Raw genomic sequence first — 7,479 nt, 5'->3', positions numbered from 1 at the left:
AATTTTTATTGAACGAAAATGCTATAGAACATATATGTGGTGCTTAAATAAAGATTGGAATATGAACTTTGTAGATGACAATAAAATACTTGTTGTCGAAAAATAACATTGCTAGCCAACATTTCTAATAGCCTAGAAATGCAAATTGGAATCAAGTTCAGCCAAAAAGACTTAGAATATTTTCAAGTATGTTGACAGTTAGACAAAGCCATGTTTGGCAATTTATTTTGTGAAATCGGGTTAAGAAAAGGTGTCATGTGTTAGCTCGGTTTGGTAGCCTCATATGCCATCTTAAGCATGGTGAAGATGGTTAAGGTCTAGAAGTAACCGTTTAGTTTTTATAGGCGCTTTCAAATTCGTGCACGACACGGACTCGGGCTGGTTGGCCACGTGGGTGCGGTCACCACGCTCGGGCGCTCGGCGTCGCCACGCTAGCTATTCCGCGTGCACGCGCGCTGCCACGCATGGCTGGCCACGGCTGCTCTGGCATGGCTGTGGCCTGGCCACCGCTGGCTCCTGGCGTGCGCATGTGGCCAGGCTCACCGTCGCCTTGTCATTGATGGCACTACGGCGCGTGGGCCACACCGGTCACGAACACATGCGCCTGTTTGCTAGCGCCTAGGCGTGGGTCTCCACTGTCACGCCAACCACATCTAGCCAAGGCGTGAACACGCTGAGCCACCGGCCGTACCCACCGCTCTCTCTATGTTTCTCATCTCTCTGCCGCCGTGGAGCCATGCCGACATGCAAGCTAGAGAGCAGTGACCTCTACTAAGTTCCACCCATCTACACCTTTGCCCTCCCGTCTTCTTGCCGCCCGACCCCGCACAACTATGATGACGCCCCGGCCAAGTGCCAATTTGGCTCATTTCCATCGGCGTGCTATTAAGGCTGTGTCCGGCCATGGACGAGGGCAGCCCTCCTACTGTCCATCCCAAGTCAATTCACTTGCACCATTAGCTTTGCCTTGCCTCCGTCTCCACCTTGTGCACATCAGCAAAACTGCTACCGCCTCCCCATCGTTGCTGATGCGACCATGCCACCGCGGTGCACCGCCGCACGGCTCGGCCAGACATGGCCAGCCTTTCTCTATCATCCTCCACCCCAACTGTCACCTCGGCCTGGTCCATGGTAGCCTCCTGATGCTCACGCGCTAAACAATTAGGCCTATAGCTACCCTAGCTCACTGGAATAGTGGCGTCGCCATCATAGATGGCCACGCGCCGCTGCAGCCTTCCCTAGCCAGTTGTGTCACCCCACGTTGCCACTTGGCATAGCAGCTCGGGTTAGAGATGGTGACCGGCCCGTTAGGTGGTCTGTCATAGGTCCCTGGTGGCCGACGCAGCCGCGCTGTGTCACCGACCGCAGCACCGCCGTGCACTGGGTCGCCGGGGGTGTGCGCGAGGGAATTCCAGGAAAGCCAGGGGGTTAAGTGAAAAGGTTTGAGAGAGGGAGAAATAGTGTTAGCACTTAATTGTCATTTGGGAGAAGTTCGAGGTCTCTTTTGCTAAATCGCCAGCGCGCGCGGGCTTTCCTCGGCGTGGGCAGTCACCGCGTGGGTCGACCTCGCATGGGCTGTGTGTGTGGGCCACGTGGGAGAATTTATTTTTCTTTTTCATAAGGAATTAGAAATAGTTTTCTAATTTAATTTCTGAGCTGATCTTTGGCAATTAATATAAAATCATGTAGGTCTCCAAAAATTATGAAACAAATTTTGTTATATTCCTAAAATTATGCTCTATCTGTTAGTGTATTTAGTTCATATATATACATGTTGATACTAGGAGCTATTAAATCATTTAAGAGCGCTCAATATTATTAGGTTAAATATTATAGGAATTTTTGTGGTAAATTGGTGATACACTACAAGAAATACCCTTATACATGACGGTTTACCCATGACCTTCCAACAAATCATCACAGAATGTAGTCATCTGGGACGGTCCAAATCCAAGGTGACAGATATATGACGATTACTTAAATTATTGTCATAGTTGGATGTCACTGATCATTTTGGCACCTCCGTAGTCATCTATGACGGACTCATGTGGGAGGTCACAGATCCAACATCTAACGTGTCATGCTGATCAGAGACTGAGAGGCAGGGGGCTAGCGCTGGGCAGGTGGGACCTACCTGTCGGTGAGGGATGTAAATAGGGAAGGTGGGACCTACCTGTCGGTGAGGAAGCTAAATGTGCAAAAAAATTGCCGCTACTAGAAATCGAACTGCGAACCTCTCGATTGCAAGAGCAGGGACCTAACCAATGGGATACTGAATTGTTTTTGCATAGTGCTAATATGTTTTTTCTTTAGTCCTTTCTCAAACAAATTATAGTGCTTTGAGATTAAGGAGCCATTTGACCACATACCACACTTGTCTGCGCCGGCCGCCCCTTTCCACAACCCTGTCCACGGTGGCCGTTTGACCTATGGCGTCGGCGGCATAGGCGAGGGCAGCAGCATACGCAACGTCATAGGAGCTTCTGGTGGTGGGCTAGGAGCTGATAGCGGCGGCGTAGGAGCTCCTGGCTGGCGGTGGCATAGGGGGCGGCAACGGAAGCGTTGCCGATATAGTCGGTGGCAGCGGCGGCAGTGGTGGAGAGGATACTGAGGGCCAGCGGTTCTAGAGGCGGCAGTGGCTCCGTCAAGGCTCCCCTGCACGGGATCCATTGCCGACCACCTGCAGATCTTGGCTCAGCTGACTTCGATTAGCATGGATTTGGATGCACAGTTTAATTCAGTGATGTCATTTGTTACTTGATGTAGTTGTTGTAATGAAGATTTGTCACCACCAAAACCCCATAAGCAAGATACGTTCGAGTCAAACACTTCTCAAATCATTAATGATCACTATAGGTTATGTGGCACGTACCACAAAGTAAAATATAGCCTTTGTAGAAATACATGTGAGAGCTTCGAAGTTATATAGATTATTGGGCTTAATATGTGCTATTAAGTACTATTACTTGTTATAAGAGGGGCAGTAGTGATTTATTTATATTACCGGGCCTAAACAATTTAATTGACCAAATTTATACAATTAATACCAAGCAAGTATATATAGTAATCCAAATTTGATTATTACCGTGCACTATTTTAATATCTTGATAGCTATAAAAATATATAAGGGCAATTTCAAGAAAAAAAGAAGCACCCTGAATGTTTCGGCGGGCATTCTAAACAGTGTAGGCGCACACCCTGAAATTTTTGTTGGCAGCGGCCTTCCCCGCTCCATAATTTGGCATGTGAATTTACCAATCTAGCCTGCCAACCTAGACAGCACTCCATCACTCAAAGGAAACGATGAGGCTATTTTGGTAATATTGCAGCGCCCTATATAATCGGGCTCCGCCATCTTGTAGGCAATGCCGCCCCCCAATCCTCCAAATCTCGCCCCAGAACCCTATGCCCCACCATTCATCGTCCCACAGCCAGTGGCCCCACCGTCCGCCGTCCTACAGCCACCGCCTCTCTACCATCCACAACCACAACTTCCTCTTCTCCCGGAGTACCTGCAGAAACGCCGATGTCGCCGAAGAAGAGGGGCAGAAAACCAGCGAAGAGGCCATGGATGGGAAACCAGTTTGCAGGCAAAGTGTCTCTCTTGCATCCTTATTTTCGATGATCTTGCTTACACAATATCGGGTTGCCTAGATATGCTCCTACGAACCCTATCTGAGTGATAATGGTTGTAGGCGATTAGAACCCTATCTGAGTTTAAGATGCCTATGTTTCTTGGTTCAGAAAGTTTGATTGCCATGGTGGGTTCAGGGTTGGTGGTGTGGTGCTATGTTTCTTAACATCCTTGTTCCTGCCGCCATCTTTTAGTGCTATTAGTTTTCTTTGCTGCCTCTTAGTTCAGGCTGTACTCGATGGTGTAGCGAAATGTGAAAGAAGCAAAGTGCTGAGGAAGGTTGCTTTGATTTCTTTTTTCTTCCAAAGATATGCTCTGTCTGATTGGTATATATGATGGGTGCCAAAAAAAATTTATGTGAAGGGAAAATAAAAATAAGATGTCCTTGTATAGATTAAGATCTGTATAGCAAGTAGCAGAGGATCCTTGTACAGATTAAGGACTGCTGCTTGTGGCCTTGCTGATGTGAACTAGATGTTAAAACTGTTTTCTGTCTGGTTGTGAACTGGATGTGAACTAGTTGCTGATGTGAATTGGATGCTTAAATATGTCCCTAATTGTCTCTTTATTCCTTCTTAATGTAGATCCTCCGCTTACTGACTATGAACTTCAGCGGATGAGAAAGTGTTTCTGCAACAACGCAAAGATACGGCAACTAGGACTTCCTGTACTAGCTAGACTTTTTGCGAACACTAGGATTTCCCCATAAATCCAGCTGCAGAAGGAAACATAAAACTCTGGTTCGGAGTACAATGGTGAGGATGAGCCTAACGGTGATGGCCATCTAAGTGATGATGGCCTAGAACCAGAGACGGAGTTGGGGTGTACACTTGCTAGTTTATCATATAAGGTACTAGTTATCCATAGTGTCAAATCTTAATATGTGGATTGCTTGCTCATTGCATTTAATGTTTATCTCCCAATCTGTACATTTGATTGGTTCTATGTAGAAGAAGACAACAACAAAGGTTACCAAGAGAGGTGTTCAGAACGCACAACCTGAGATGCAACCTGGTGTTCTCACAAGGTCACAGAAGAATCATCTAGCTGATGTTACTGCAGTGACTAATCAAGCTGAAATCTGCAATCAACCCATAGAGGAAGGTTAAATTACTACATTCCTGTAACAAATTGAACTCAAATTGTAGAACCAGTATTCCAAAGTACTATTACTAATTCTATATTGCATTATAGCTGATGCAGGCGAGCAAAATGGCTACCTGACTGGAGATGAGCATATACAAACTAAGCTGAACCTCTCTAAAGCTGCCACAATGAATGATGTCAATGAAAATGGAGAAATAGAGGGTGCCAACGTTTCTGAAGGTGTGTCATGCTATGTCATGCTCTTGGTATTTGTTCTTCGCATGTTTTAGCTTGTTGTGATGGTTCAGCAAGTGCATAGTACCATAGAAGAACCACAAGTCGAGCTTGTCTTTGCAGTCAAATTGTGCATGCTTTGCTTCTCTACATGAGCATCAGTTCAAGTTACTGTTATTTTGTGCTCAAGTCAACCTGGTACTGCTAGGCTCAATTAGTCAATTATATTAGGATATTTATTATGGTTGGTTGATACTCCAATGCTTAAGATAACTCATGGACAGACAATTTAGTCACCAATGCATGACTAAAATTCTGTACTTCATACATTGTTCATAATAAAATGAAAACTGGCTCAGTCTTGAACACTAGTTTTGATATTATTGGTAAATCACTTTAATTTTCATAAGTTGATAGGATAATATTTAACTAGTATCTGTTACTACTTTTGTTTCTACATTACCGAGTGGTGAATTTCTTGAATTAGAGTTTAGAAGTTTATGCTTATCCTTTGTAGATGACCCATTTGATGAGGAGGACTGGATAAGGGGACCTAATATTGGGAGAGAACTTGATTCAATGACTCTCTCAAGGAAAGGCAAACTTCCTTTGGTTATTGAACCGGGGAAGAAAAGACCGAACTCAGTGATGATTGCTGTCAAATTTGCAACTGAGTGCAACATTGCAGTAAGGAACCATGTTCTGATATTTCCACACTACAAGGAGTACAAGAAACATCCTAAGATCATCAAGGGGTACATAGACAGAGTTGGTGTAAGTGTTCAAACTTGCCTCTTTCCACTGTTTATTTCCAACACTAACATTTTGTATTCAATAACATTTGGCAATGTTGTTTACCGTTACCAGACAAAGTTTCATACGGATGTAAAGGCAGCACCTATGAAAAAAGCATGTGTGGCTATGATGAAGAAAGCTATTCACCAATAGCGCTACAAGTTCAAAAGGAGGTATTTTGAAGCTTTGCCACTACATCTAGTGCCCAAAACATCTCCTGTGACCTCAATGACTGATGAGCAATGGGATAAACTTGTGGAACACTGGAAAATAAGCAAAAAATGGTAAGTTCATCCAACTATTCCCCATCTCATCATGTTAATGTCATATGTGCTTAACATCAGAACTGTGTTGCTGTAGGTGACTTGTGAGAAGAACAGAGAGAATAGAAGCAAAGTGCAGTTCCATCAGACCACTGGTTCTCGCAGCTATGAAATGCAGATTAAAAATTTGGTGAGTACAACTCACTGGCACTTTTCACTCGAACATGATGTTTGAGCTTCAATTGCAAGATACTGTATATGAACTAACTTTAAGTTGAATACTAAGTATTGTCATTTGTTTGTCAGGTCTTTTCTTCTCTGCATATTTAAGAGAGCTTTGTATGTAGCTATGCCACATAGATTAGTAATAGTTGACAAAAATCTGCTGCTGGTTGCTTGGTTTTCAAAATTATTTCACAACATACTAAACTTGGGGCTGTAAAATTAGCTATGGCACTTTCACTAGAACATGCTGTAACTTTAGTTTGTTTACTGCCTTTTATCTATGTTAGAAATACATAGAATCAACAGCAGCTTTTTAAAGTGTCCTTTTCTATTCATTTTCAGGTGGACAAGTACAAAAATGAACCACCAAATGCACTAGAACAATTTAAAGAGATGCACTACAGTAAAAGAGAAAGGGTTTGCTCCTACAGTTCAATCTCTTACTGTAAGTAAAATCATACTTAGTTCACAACCAGATGATACATTAGGTTCATATGTCATTATCATTGAGCTATCTATGTCTCCTCCACTGCTAGGTTGAAATGGAGGAGAAACTAAATGAACCTGTAGATGATGGTCTTGAACTAAAGGATGTGACTGATGTGGTCTCTGAGGCTCTTGTTTAAAAAACTAAGAAGAACAAATTTCTTGTAAATGTGGGGCTCAGAAGCAATGGTACTTGTGTTAGTGAGCGTGACCTAGAAGAGGAACTGGTGTTGGAGAAACAAACATCAAGTGATCTTAGGGAGGTTATCAAGACTCAACAACAGCAAATGGAAGAAATTCTAGGAATCAGAAACAGCGAGGGTTAAGCAAGAAGAGGAATTGAAGAAAAGGCAAGCTAACACTGATACACTAATCAGGACTTTGATGTCCATGATTTCGGGATGTCAAGCAAAATAGTAAGGTTGTCTTGGGTTATCAGCTGGCGCACCGATGCTGTTGGATGCTTCTTTTGGTACGTGCTGGATGCATTTTGGCAAGTTGTCTTCCTACAATGTTAGTCTGTGAACAGATGGATGCATGGTCTTTTGTTTGAACTGATGCATGATCTTCGACCTGTCCAGTTCTATGAACCGATGCATGTTATGTGAACTGATGAACTGATGTAAGGTCTGATGCATGTCCTAGCCTATGGTGTGCCAAACTTCTGATGTAACTGATAGTTACTATGTTGGCATATATTTAGATGTATCTGCGAATCTGTGATGATGTGACCTCTATATCTATTTATATGCGATG

The 7,479-nt window shown here is 43.6% G+C and overlaps 1 pseudogene; it reads left to right on the top strand.

The window, feature by feature from the left end:
• The first annotated feature begins 3,526 nt into the window (after positions 1-3,526).
• LOC136515212 (uncharacterized) lies at positions 3,527-7,140 on the top strand (annotated as a pseudogene).
• The last annotated feature ends 339 nt before the right edge of the window (positions 7,141-7,479 follow it).

This window comes from Miscanthus floridulus, chromosome 17 (assembly GCF_019320115.1).
Source record: "Miscanthus floridulus cultivar M001 chromosome 17, ASM1932011v1, whole genome shotgun sequence".
Lineage (NCBI taxonomy): Eukaryota > Viridiplantae > Streptophyta > Magnoliopsida > Poales > Poaceae > Miscanthus > Miscanthus floridulus.
Note: the sequence above shows the minus strand (reverse complement) of the source record. Positions and strands in the feature narration are given on the sequence as shown.